The 13,175-nt window shown below is 32.1% G+C and overlaps 1 pseudogene; it reads right to left on the bottom strand.

Moving 5' to 3' along the window:
• Window positions 1–559: 559 nt before the first annotated feature.
• LOC133697301 (uncharacterized) lies at window positions 560–10,115 on the bottom strand (annotated as a pseudogene).
• Window positions 10,116–13,175: the final 3,060 nt, after the last annotated feature.

Below are 13,175 nucleotides of genomic sequence, written 5' to 3'. Positions count from 1 at the left end.
GTAAGGCTTTTTTCTAGCTTGATGAAAAGCTTGCACGCTCAACCAAAACCAAACCACAATTCTCACTCTGTTGTCTTGGTGGAAAGATTAGGCTTCCACAACCATTATCGACTCCTCATGTTCTTGATGAACTTCTGGACCCTGTATTTGGTGAAGCTTCTAAGAAATTCCGCATAAATATTCGAGCCTACAACTCTATGTTCGCTTTTACATCCATGGGGGCTAATATAGATCACTCAGTCAATCGTCGACCTGGGCCCTATGTTTTTAAGATAAATGGTCATTGTCATCATTTAATGGGTTCTCTTTTGCCTTCGGATGGAGAGACTCCAAAGTTTGCTCAACTTTATATTTATGACACTACAAATGAAGTTGCAAATCGACTAGCACCGTTTCCACATGGGAGCTCTGGTTCAACTTTAGATGAATCTATTGTCAAGGATCTTATTGACATGCTTAATTCAACTAACTGTTTAGTTGGCTTATTTCGTCATGCTTCACAAAGGTTGTCAATGTCTGACAATCTTGGGTATAAACTACGATTGCTTAGTCAAAGAACTCATGACTCAAGACAGTATAATGACCCATCTTCAGATGATATTGGTGGCTTGATTGTTGGGGATATTGGTGATTGTCGTTCAGAACGAGATATTGTTATTGAAAGTTCATCAGGGACTTTACAAAGAATCTCTAAATTGCATCCAAAATTTATGTCATTGCAATATCCTCTTCTTTTTCCATTTGGTGAAGATGGTTATCGAACTAATATTACTTTTGCCAACCATGATAATCAAGTTCCTAGAAGGCGTCAGAATGTACCAATGAGAGCTTTTTATGTGTATCTTATTCATGAGAGGGAATATGGTGAAGACACTGTTACAAAAGGCGGTCGTCTTTACCAACAATTTTTAGTTCATGCGTTTACCAATGTTGAAGAAGACATGCTTGATTACATTAGAATGAACCAAAATGATCTTCGAACTGAGCTCTATCAAGGGATTAATGAAGTTGTTCTTAGAGGGGATATTCAAGGGTCAAAAACAGGAAAAATTATTCTCCCCTCTTCTTTAACTGGTAGCCCACGATACATGATAAATAATTACCAAGATGTTATGGTCATTTGTAGGGCATATGGAAATCCAGATCTTTTCATCACATTCACATGCAATACAAGCTGGCCTGAAATCCAAAGAGAGCTTAAAAAAGGCAGACTTTATAAACATGAAGACAAGCCTGATATAATCACACGTGTTTTTAGAGCAAAGGTTCTTGACATGTTGAAGTTCATCAAATCTGGTGTCCCTTTTAGCAAGACAATTGCTGGTAATTAGGCCTTACCCATTTCTTTTCTTTCTCATCATGTATATCTTTATTTATTTATTCTTATTTGATTTCATTTTGCAACTTGATAGATGTATGCGCAATTGAGTTTCAAAAGAGAGGGCTTCCACATACACATATTTTGGTTTGGCTTGCCTCTGAATTTAAATGTCGAACTGCTGATGATGTTGACTCGATTGTTTCTGCTGAAATACCAGATAAGAATATTGATCCTTTATGTCATGAAGTTGTCTCTAAGTTCATGATACATTGTCCATGCGGCGTTGCAAAGCCGAATGCACAATGCATGCTGGAATGTAGATGTACAAAGTCATTTCCAAAAAAATTCAAAGATTCAACTGTTTTTGGTGAAAATGGGTTTGTTTATTATAAGCGACGTGAATGCTGCAATAATTTTGTTCTCAAGGATGGAATTATGCTTTGCAATGACTATGTTGTTCCATACAACAAAGAACTTTTAATGCGGTATAATGCACATATAAATGTTGAGATATGCTATCAATCAATGCTTATCAAATATCTATTTAAATATGTCAACAAAGGGCCTGATAGATACAAGCATATCTTAATTGTCGTTTTATCTGCCTCTATGAAGCTGTTTGGCGTCTTTTCCAATTTCCAATCCATTCAAGGAACCCTCCAGTTGAAAGACTTCAGGTTCATTTGCCTTTTCAACAAAAAGTTGTCTTTTCAGGCAGCGAATCTCTCCATTCTGTTCTTAGAAGGCCGGGTATTAATAAAACAATGCTTACTGAATGGTTCGAATGCAACAAGAAAGATTCTAATGCACGAGAACTTTGCTATTCAGAATTTCCAAGCAAGTATGTATGGGATGCTGGACAAAAAGAATGGGTTACAAGATCAAAGGGGTTTAGCCTTGGGCGTTTAATGTATATACATCCTGCTGCCGGGAAACTTTATTTTTTACGATTGCTTTTAAACCATATTAAAGGGCCAACAGGATTTGTTGATTTAAGAAAAGTTGATGGAATTGTTTATCCAACATTTCAACTTGCTTGCAAAGCATATGGGCTTTTAGGCGATGATAAAGAATGGTCTGAGGCTTTTTGTGAAGCCATCACAACTGCAACATCTCCACAACTTAGACAACTTTTTGTCAGCATTGTTTTATTTTGTGAAATTGTTGATCCTTTGGTTTTATTCAATCAGTTTTGGCATTCAATGCACGATGACATCCTTTATAGGTTGAGAACATCTTTTTAAATGCCAAATTTGATTTTATCTGATGATCAGCTTAAAAATTATGTGTTATATGAGCTTGAACAACTTTTCAATGATGCTGCAACAACACTTCAAGATCATAAATTGCCAATGCCCAATGGCTAATTGTTAATTGAAATTAGAAACAAGCTTCTAAGAGAAGAACTTAATTATGATCTTGCTGACCTTCAGAGTCAACATTCATTAAATCTCCCCCTTCTCAACAATCGACAGAAAATAATATATGATTCAGTTGTTGCAGCTGTGCTTCAAAGGAAACAAAGTTTAATCTTTGTTCATGGTCATGGAGGAACTGGTAAAACTTTTTTATGGCATACAATCATCAATCGGATCAGATCTGAGGGCTTGGTTGTCCTTGTTGTGGCCTCATCCGGTATTGCATCTCTTTTATTGCCAGGCGGTCGTACAGCCCATTCAAGATTCAAAATCCCACTTACTGTTGATGAATTATCAACATGTGCCATCAAGAAAAACACACATCTCTCTAGCCTTTTTGAAATAACTTCTCTTATAGTTTGGGATGAAGCGTCAATGAATAACAGGTGTTGTTTTGAAGCCCTTGACCGTTCAATGCGTGATGTCCTCTCAGGGTGTGACAATTGTAGTCGAGATCTTTCATTTGGCGGTAAAACAGTTTTGCTTGGCAATGATTTTTGTCAAATATTGCCAGTTATTCCCGGTGGAACAAAAGAAGAGATAATTAATGCTTCTCTAAGCAGCTCAGCTTTATGGCCTAAATTTACTGTATTAACTCTTACAGAAACATGTGTCTCTCTACTCATGGTCTGGCCACTGAAGAAAGAACTGAAATCAATGAATTTGCTAGGTGGATTTTAAGCATTGGTAATGGTGATATCTCTGATTTACCTTTTTCTGGTGAGTTAGATGATTCTTTTATTAGTATTCCCTCAGATTTACTCCTTCATACTTCATGTGATCCAATTCCAGCCATTGTTTCAGCAATTTATCCATCTATTTCTGACCCTCAAATGGACCCCTGCTATTTTAGAGAAAGAGCCATTGTAACACCAAGAAACACAACAGTTGCTGAAATTAATGATTTTGTGCTTGCTATGACACCCGGCGACAAACATATCTATCTTAGCACAGATTCTATTTCAACGTCATCAAGAGAGACTGACATTGCCAATTCATTATATCCAAAAGAATATATCAACCAACTTGAATTCAATGGTGTGCCATCTCATACACTTGCTTTGAAAATCGAGACACCAGTCATGTTGCTTAGAAATATCAACCCATCTATTGGTTTATGTAATGGGACAAGACTTATAGTGACACAGCTTTCAGCAAGAATCATTGAAGCACATATAATAACTGGGTCTAATATTGGTAATAGAGTTTTTATACCAAGAATTATCTTTCCAATAAATGAAGGAAGGTGTCCGTTTACGATAAAAAGACGTCAGTTTCCTTTAAGACTGTGTTACGCAATGACAATAAATAAAAGTCAAGGTCAATCATTGAAAACTGTTGGAGTCTTTCTTAAAGAGCAAGTCTTCATTCATGGCCAACTTTATGTCGCTCTATCAAGAGTCACTTCAAGAAAGGGTTTAAAAATTATCTCATGCAATAATCAAGGAGAACCTTCTCATTATGCAAAAAATATTGTCTATAAAGACATTATAAGCGCTCTTCCTAGAGGTTGTTTTTAAACCCTTTTTTTCTAACGCTCTGAAACAAATCAATGTATCACTTATTATTTGTCCATCGCTCTTTTACAGATGATTAGATTTCAACTTTGCCTTCAGAAGTGTTCTTTCTTTTCCCCCTTTGTTTGCTCGCCTGTTAATTAGCCTCATTAATACATTTGTAAGACGTTACTTCACATTTTTACATTGCATTTGTAGCGTTTTATAGTTATTGGTATATTGTAAATTAAATTCCTTTCAAATTTAAAATCATTAGTTCTTATTTTATTTTATTTTTCCCTCTCAGGATCATAGCGTTATCTATCCAAAACATAAAAAAAAATACACCTTTTACACATCCCTTCGTGCTAGAGTTTGCCGTGTTTGGATTCCTAAGCTTAATGGTCAGACAAGTAGTTTTAATTGCCTATTTGCTGATAACATGGTAAGCTCATCTTTTACACTTTGGTTTTTATAGCTATTTTTCAATTTCTTTTGCTATTTTAAAAACATAGAATTGCTATTTGTTATTCTATTATTTTTTTAAAATCTGTAATTTTACATTATATTAATGGATGATTCTACATTGAACCCTTTTTAAATTTTACATTCTTAATACAGGATTTAAATTCTTTTTAAACATGTCTTTACCATTATTAAACAATGTTGGTCAACCCTGTCTTAACACTAAACACAACTTGAAAACCTTAATTAATTAGTCTAATAAGTTGTTGGATAATCATCATCTAAAGTCTAAACAGTTTTGTCGTTTGAGCTATATTTTTGGTAATCGGATTACATTTAGGTTACAATAATATGCACTATGCAAATCTATTCATGAGAATCTAATTTCTTTAAAAAAAATTCAATTGCATAATAAAATGATTATAATATATTTCCGATCTATGTACTTTTTTATATCTAAAATAATATTATATTATACCAACTACTATTGCAAAACACATTAGAGTAGTTTTTTATTACAAAAGGTTGTCCACAGGATTCCATATACTAAATAAAAAACAATAGACTTCCTTATCTTTACCCTTTAATTTTTACAAACTTTAATCTCAAATTGAACACTGTTTTTACAATTGAATCCAAAAAAAAAAAATTAAGTGTTATCCATTTGGTATCATCAAATGTTTCTTTTATTTTTTCAACTAAATAACCTTTTAGTATTTTTACAAAACAAAGCTTCTAGTACGCCTATGTTTTATTTTTACCCTTTGTAACAAACATAACAGTGGTGTAGGTTTAAAAAATAACATGACACACAGACCATGGTTGAATGAATTATTTGTAAAATGTATTCATTTTATTTTATTAATTAAAAAGATGACAGCAATGTGTAATACAACTATAGCAAGAATTGACTTCAATTTCTAATTATAATTTAATTATCATTATCATTATAATATATTTCATATTTTATAATATAATAAATTATATGACTGAAAATTGTCAAATAACTTTTATTTTATATGACTAATGAATCATTGTTGGCTTTATACTTTGTTTTTTGTGCTCAATTTTAATGCTATCTCATTTATAATAGTTTTCATTATGATTCCATAGGGTAACGCAATACAGGGCTCAGCTAAAGGCAAGGATATACAGTTGTTTACTACTTCTATTATTGAAGGTGATTACTACCAAATCAGCGGATTCTATACATTTGAAAATAGATACACCAACTCCGTTGTTGCCCACGAAGCCGTTATTGATCTTAAGTCTGACACAAAAGTTGCAAGGGTTAATCCACTAACACCCCAAGTACCACGCCATTACTTTAACTTCATCGACTTTGCATATTTGTTGACTAAAGGAAAAGGATCAAGAACACTCACTGGTATGAACAACAACAAAAAAATTTCATGATGCATTTTAATTACCTTATTAGATTTGTTTTTTAAATTGCTAACATGTTTAAAATTTTTAATCAGAAGATGTACCCGGTCGATTAAAAGCTATTCAGCCACTTGAGCAAGTGTTGGTTCGAGGTCAAGACATGACAGACAAGAAAGAGTTTATCATTGAAAATATCAGGTTTGGCTTATTCTATTTGCTATAACAACTTTAATAGCCTTATTTTTTACTTTTTATCTTTTGTGCAGGGGCGATGAACTTAGGATAACTCTTTGGGGCGACGTTGCTAAAAGCTTTGATGATTCTGTTTTGAATGAACACACAAATCCAATTATTGTTGTTTTTGCTGGCTTTCGAGTCACTGAGTTTCAAGGTTTGTATTATCAAATATTGCCCTTCAAATTTTCACAATTCTTAAGTGCACCTTCCATCTATTTGCATGTTGCATCATTTAACTTATTTTCAAATAATTTAAATCAATTTGCTTCCTTTTACTCGTAGGAAAACCAAACCTTGCTAGCACTGTTGCCTCCTTATGGTATTTCAACCCAGAAATTCCTGAGGTTCTTCCATATAAGCATCAGTAAGCTACCTCTTTTTCTTTTCTTTTAATCTCGCTTATTTTCTTCAATTATTATTTCTTTCTTTTGACATAAAACTACTTCTATTCTCAGCTATAATCAGATGCCGGTTGAGGTCTATCAACTCCCTGCTTCCATGAATGCCGTTAGATCCATCAAACAACAAATAAATGAAAACAAGAAGACTATCAAAGAATTCTTTGTATGGATCCATATGAACACAAAGTATGTCAACAGTAATCTCATTCTTTTACTTTGATCTTTATAAATACACATCAAACTATATTTTTTTCTCAATAATGTGTAGAGCGAAAGATTTACATGCAAAGCTTTCATAGCTGACTATGATCTTCATAGAGGATGGTGGTATCAAAGCTGCCCTTTATGCACAAAATCATTGTCTGACAAAGGCACAAGTTTTAGATGCATTGAACACAATGAAGTAACGTCGGTTTCATGGTTAACAGCTCTTTTCTATTGCTTTTCATGTCTCAAACTAATTATAAATTTTCTTTGCATCTTTTTAACAATATGTTACATTTATTTATCTCACTTCTAAACATTTTATCAGGTTTAAAGTTGATTGTATTGTGACTGATGGCAATGATGTTGCGACATTTCTAATGGTTGGAAAAACTGCTGAAAACTTCTTTGGCTCCTCTGCACATTGCTATCTCTATGAAAAAGGGTTTATTGATTGCATCCCACCTCCCATGATTGAAAAATTAAACAAGGACAAGATTTTCCAGCTGAGATTTGGAGCTTTTCGCTCAGTTGTTAACCGTTGTGACATCATTGTTACCAATGTTTTTGACGACATTTTAACTCCTGAGGCTCCCCCCTTGCCTGATGAACCAGAGCTGCATATTATTGATGTTCCTCTTAATAATCAAGCAGCTTCATCATCCTCTAAAGTTGCCTCTCCATTAGACCCAACAACACCAACACCTGTTCCACCATCTAAAACTAATGTTAATTTCTCACAACAGCCACAAGTGTCCCCAGAGCAACCATATATGGTTGGTCCTTTTCCATCACAGGCCAAAAGACAGTTGCTATTTGAAGATGAAACGCCTATTCAAAGGTGACAAACTTCTCCTTTCTCTTATTTAAAAGTTGTTGCCTTTCAATTTCAGCAATATTCATTGTTTCTTTTGGTTTTATGAGTAGCAGATACATAACTTATTAATTTATTTTGGATCAACAGCTCTGCAATAGATGTTGTGGCTGATCCTCAAGGTGGATTCGCACCACTTGACCGTGATACATCAACCATCGCTGAGGCAAATGATCCACCAAGCAAACACCAACGCCTTTTCAAACAAGACCGTGATTAGGTAATTTTAACTGACTTGCCTTTTAATTTATCTTACACTTTTATCATTTAAATGATTAATGCTAATTTCGTTAAAAATGTCGAAGATCAGGAACATTTTTCTGTAAAATTAACATTAATCTTGATTTAATTCTTCGTTCAATCTGATTCTAACAACCACATGCATTTGTTTACATGTTTCTTTTGTACAGTGTTTTTAAATTTTAGCATATTTTTTTTTAGTATCTTTTCAGTCTCCCAGATTCATATTACATTTCTACAAGTTGCTATTTAATTAATTACAGTTTAGTTAGTTGATTGATGTTAAGAAATTGACGTACTGGGAGTTGATTCCAGTTCTTTTTTATCCTACAATTTTTTTTGGCTTGATTTTCAATCTGCCTATGCTTTTACGGGTTCAAACTACAAGTACAAATCTTGGTGTTATGGTATAATGATAAAAATGTAAAAATACACCCCTCTAAACTTCTGCAGCTAGCAAGAATTTTTACCTTTGGTTATTCTTTCATTATTACCTTTATATCTTTTTCACTATACTCTTTTCTCTACACATATCTTTATTTCATATTATTTATTTCGTTGTTCATCCATTCACCCAAATCTATAAAAGTATATTCTCAAAATCCATATTCCAGTTATATTAATGCTTAAAGCTTAATTCAAAAAGCTAAGTTAATATGTGTGCAGTCGAAGCATATTATTTGTCCATAAACAATATGAAAGAGCTTCTTCAACTGGTGTTCTAAAAATTCTTGCCATATTTTTTTAAATATCATGATACCATGAGAGAGAGAATTGAAGACAACAAATAATTTATCACAAATGATATTCTTAACATTCACAATTCTTTGTCTGCAGTCGATACTAATGAAGCATATAACCCGTTGTTACAACTCAAAACAAACAAATAGACATTTCATAATAACTTTTGTAAACATATTTAAAAACTCCTATCTTTTTGTCATTTTTTATTTCCTCTAAACATTTCTATTACCGTAGATAAAGATGCAGTTTCTAAAAAATATTGGTAATCAGATCAACCCATAATTTTAGTCGCTTAACATAAAGTGTGGTAAATAGAACTAACAACATAAAGTTGCTGGATACGTATTTAAAGAAAGGATTTAATTAATTCTTTCCAACAAAATTATTTGTGAAATGTTCACAGCTTAAAAATAACAACAATAATAAATTAATAGAAAACATTCATTATTCTTTCTTCACTTATACTAAATTTTATAGCTGGTGCTACAATTTATTTTAGCTCACTGAGAAATCAGCATTGTTGAACCATACATTATCCCACATCCATGGTGTGCGGTTAGCACAAGGCAGATTACTACTACTAGACAGCTTACAACCAAATTCATCGCTGGTATTCTGATCACAAACCATCTTCATAATCGCATCTTCCATTGCATGTAAATATGACAAAGTCCTATGAGCATTCTGCTTAGGTTGGAAATGCATTGGTGGTTGAACGTTCAATGGATTTGGTTCTAAGTAAAGTTGCAGGTCTGTTGAATAGCAGTTGCCATTGTTGCTCTCCTAAAAACTTGCATTCCTTGTAGTCCCATGAGAAGTCTGTTTAGATTGGAAACCGACCGGTAACTGATCATCTAAAGGCCTTGATTCATAGTAAACCTGCAAGTCTGTTGAGTAGCCATTGCTATACTTCCTCTCTAGTAAGTTGGTCAAATGAGAACTCTGCTCAGGGTAGAATACCATAGGTGGTTGAGCATCAAAGGGATTTGAATTTTGAATAAGCTGCAGGAAATTGTCATCTCTGCTCTTCATGTAGCTTTCCATGTCGTGACAAACGCTTGGACTAAGCGAGGCAGCTTGCACCCCTAGTGCACCCATGACATCCAAATGACCAACAATAACCCTTAATTGATATGCATAAAGCCTGTTGAGATGATCATCCCATGCAGGGTACTTAGCACACAAGTTTAATTATGAAAATCATATGCCCTTAGTTTGTAGCTTCTTTACTATCATTTTAAACTTTACTTTCTTCTTCTTCTTTTTTTTACAAATTAGCAGCACATTATCTCCACCTTCCCTTTCGTTTTTTCTACTTTTTTCCTTCATTTGACCACTAATAATGCAAGTTTCTTCTTCATTTGCAGGAAATCTCCATCAATAAGGTGACGCACAGTATTTTTGTTTATGAAGCAACTTCACATGCTATTTTCCTATTAATTTTGCATGCCACTACGAACTAATGCAACAACATTTAACTCTGTTAAACAGCAATGCAACTCTTTAATGTTGTTGTGACATCGTTTTGTTTATAATTAGTTATTACATCTTTTTCCTAATGTTTTTTAAATAGATATAATATTTTATATGTTGTTTTGCTTTTGAAATATAATCAATGACACAATCAGTCTTCTGCAACCACCTCCAATCATGTAAGTCTTTGATCTTTCAATATCTCTACAATATCAATATTTTTCACACAATTTATTCTATCAAATCTCTAGGTTCTTAATCACTGACATAGTTTTTTCCCCTCATAAAATATTAGTTTATCTAACATTAATTCACAATTATAATACCATCATAAATATTGTTTCTATAAGCCCGCAACAGCACGCATGCCACAACTAAACAATGCGGGGAAACACAGTGCATTCCTCTTCTTTTTTTCACTTTTTTTATTTTTTTCGCTTTTTTTCTTTTTTTTCCAAAATTACTTTTTTTTTTCAACTTTCCTTTTTTTTGGCATTTATTTTTTCTTTTTCTTTTTCAAAATTATTTTTGCTGATTTTACTTTTTAAATATTAAGCTGATTAAAAATTTCACTTTGTAGTTTTTTTCCTTTAAAATACTGTGGATTGCTGCATTGTTTTCCCACATAGTTTTTCTATTTTATTTTTTAATTTTTCAAAATTATATTTGTCAATTTTTTTTTAATATTGAGTTGATTGAAAATTTAGTTTTGTATTTTTTTTTCCTTAAAAAATTATTGATTGCTGCAAATCTAAATTCTCTACCAACTGTGAATTGTTGCAATATTTTCCCATATAATTTTTTTATGATTTTTTCTAAAATTATCTGTCCATTTTTTTTAAATATTAAGTTGGTTAAAAATTATAATTACAATAAAGCTAAATCATATGAGGAAAGCGTTGTAGTTTTTCTCATAAAATACTATGGATTGCTACAGTCTTTCTCTAAATGGTTTTTTATTTTTTTTATTGGGTAAAACACTATAGTTTTCCTCACAAAACATTGTTAATTGATACAATGTTTTTCCTCATGGGTTTTTTTTTTCCTTCCAAGATTATCTTTGTTTGTTTTTTTTTAATGTTAAGTTGGTAGAGAATTTAGCTTTGTAGTTTTTTTTGCTTTTTATTAATATAAAAGCTAAATCATGTGATGAAAATACTGTATCTTTCCTCTTGCTTTTTATTAACAGAGAAGATAAATCATGTGGTGAAAGCACTGTATCTTTCCTCCCAAAAAACTGTGGATTGTTGCAAATCATTTTGTTCAGTCTCTAAGTTTTGATCACCAACACAACTTTTTTTTTCATCATAAAATGTTGGCTCCATCATACATTTAGTTTCTATTACTTATCTAGCGCTGGTTCACAATTATAACACTATTAAATGCATTTGTTTTATAAGCCTGCTGCATCGCGCGGACATATCATCTACAAGTTTTAGAGTTTTTCCTCACAAAGGTAATTACAAGTAAATACAAGTTTTTCCTCACAAAACACTATAGATTGATACAGTTTTTCCTCACATGATTTTTTTCCCGGTTTCTTTTGTATTTTTTTTTTGTGATATTTTTTTCTAAAATTATCTTCGTCGATTTTTTTTTAATATTGAGTTTGTTAGAATTTAACTTTGTAATAAAGCTTAATCATGTGGGGGAAAGCATTGTAGCTTTGCTCATAAAACATTGTGTATTACTACAGTGTCTCTCCGCATGGGTTTTTTTTGTTATAATTTTTTTCAAATTATCTTTTTCAATATGATTTTTTTAATATTGAATTATTTGTAAATTACAATTACAAGTCATTACAAATAAGATTAAATCATGTAGGGAAGCACTGTAGCTTTCATCACAAAACACTGTGAATTGCTACAGTGTTTCCAACATGATTTTTTTTCCTTTTTTTGGTGTTTGTTTTTTTTTTTTTTCTAAAATTGTCTCTGTCGATTTTTTTTTTTTTGATACTGAGTTGATTAAAAATTTAGCTTTGTAATTTGTTTTTCTTTAAAACACTGTGAATTGTTGCAGTGTTTTTCCATTTGATTTTTTCCAAAATTCTCTTTGTCGCTTTTTTTTTTTAATATTGAGTTGGTTAAGAATTATAATTACAATAAAGCTAAATCATATGAGGAAACCGTTGTAATTTTTCTCACAAAACACTATGGATTGCTACAATATTTCTTTAAATGGTTTTTTATTTTATTTTATTGGGAAATTGCTATAGTTTTCCTTACAAAACATTGTCAATTGCTACAACGTTTTTTCTCATGGGTTTTTTTCCTTCCAAAATTATCTTTGTTGTTTTTTTTATATATATTAAGTTGGTAGAGAATTTAGCTTTGTATTTTATTTTATTTTTTATTAATTGAAAAGCTAAATCATGTGGCGAAAACACTGTATCTTTTCTTACAAAACACTGTAGATTGCTACAAATCATTTTGTTCAGTCATGAAATATTTGCTTCATCATACCTTTAATTTCTATTACTTATCTAGCACTGATTCACAATTATAACACTATCAAATGTATTTGTTTTATAAGCCTGCGACAACGCGCGGGCATGTCATCTTGTATTTGTTATATCTTCTTCTCCTTTGAGGAATCGAAGGAGTCGTGGCCCTATCATGTGAAGAACAAAAAAGTAATCAAACTGTAATAGTAAATAAAAAAAATATAAGAGGAGCTACAGTGAATCACTTATCTCTGTCAGATTATTTGTTACATCTCCTTACCCTTTCGAGGTATCGAAGGAGTCATGGCCCTCCCAAAATTCCAGTCTTTACAATATATTTTTCATATTGATCATTACAATTTTCTAATTTCGCTCCTCCAAGAAAAAAAAATTATTGCGGTTTCATTGTTTCTAATTAACTTAGTCTCCCAGCAAATTAATCTGCAGCCTCTGTCCCTAATTCGATCCTT

This window comes from Populus nigra, chromosome 6 (genome assembly GCF_951802175.1).
Source record: "Populus nigra chromosome 6, ddPopNigr1.1, whole genome shotgun sequence".
In the NCBI taxonomy this organism is placed as follows: Eukaryota; Viridiplantae; Streptophyta; class Magnoliopsida; order Malpighiales; family Salicaceae; genus Populus; species Populus nigra.
Note: the sequence above shows the minus strand (reverse complement) of the source record. Positions and strands in the feature narration are given on the sequence as shown.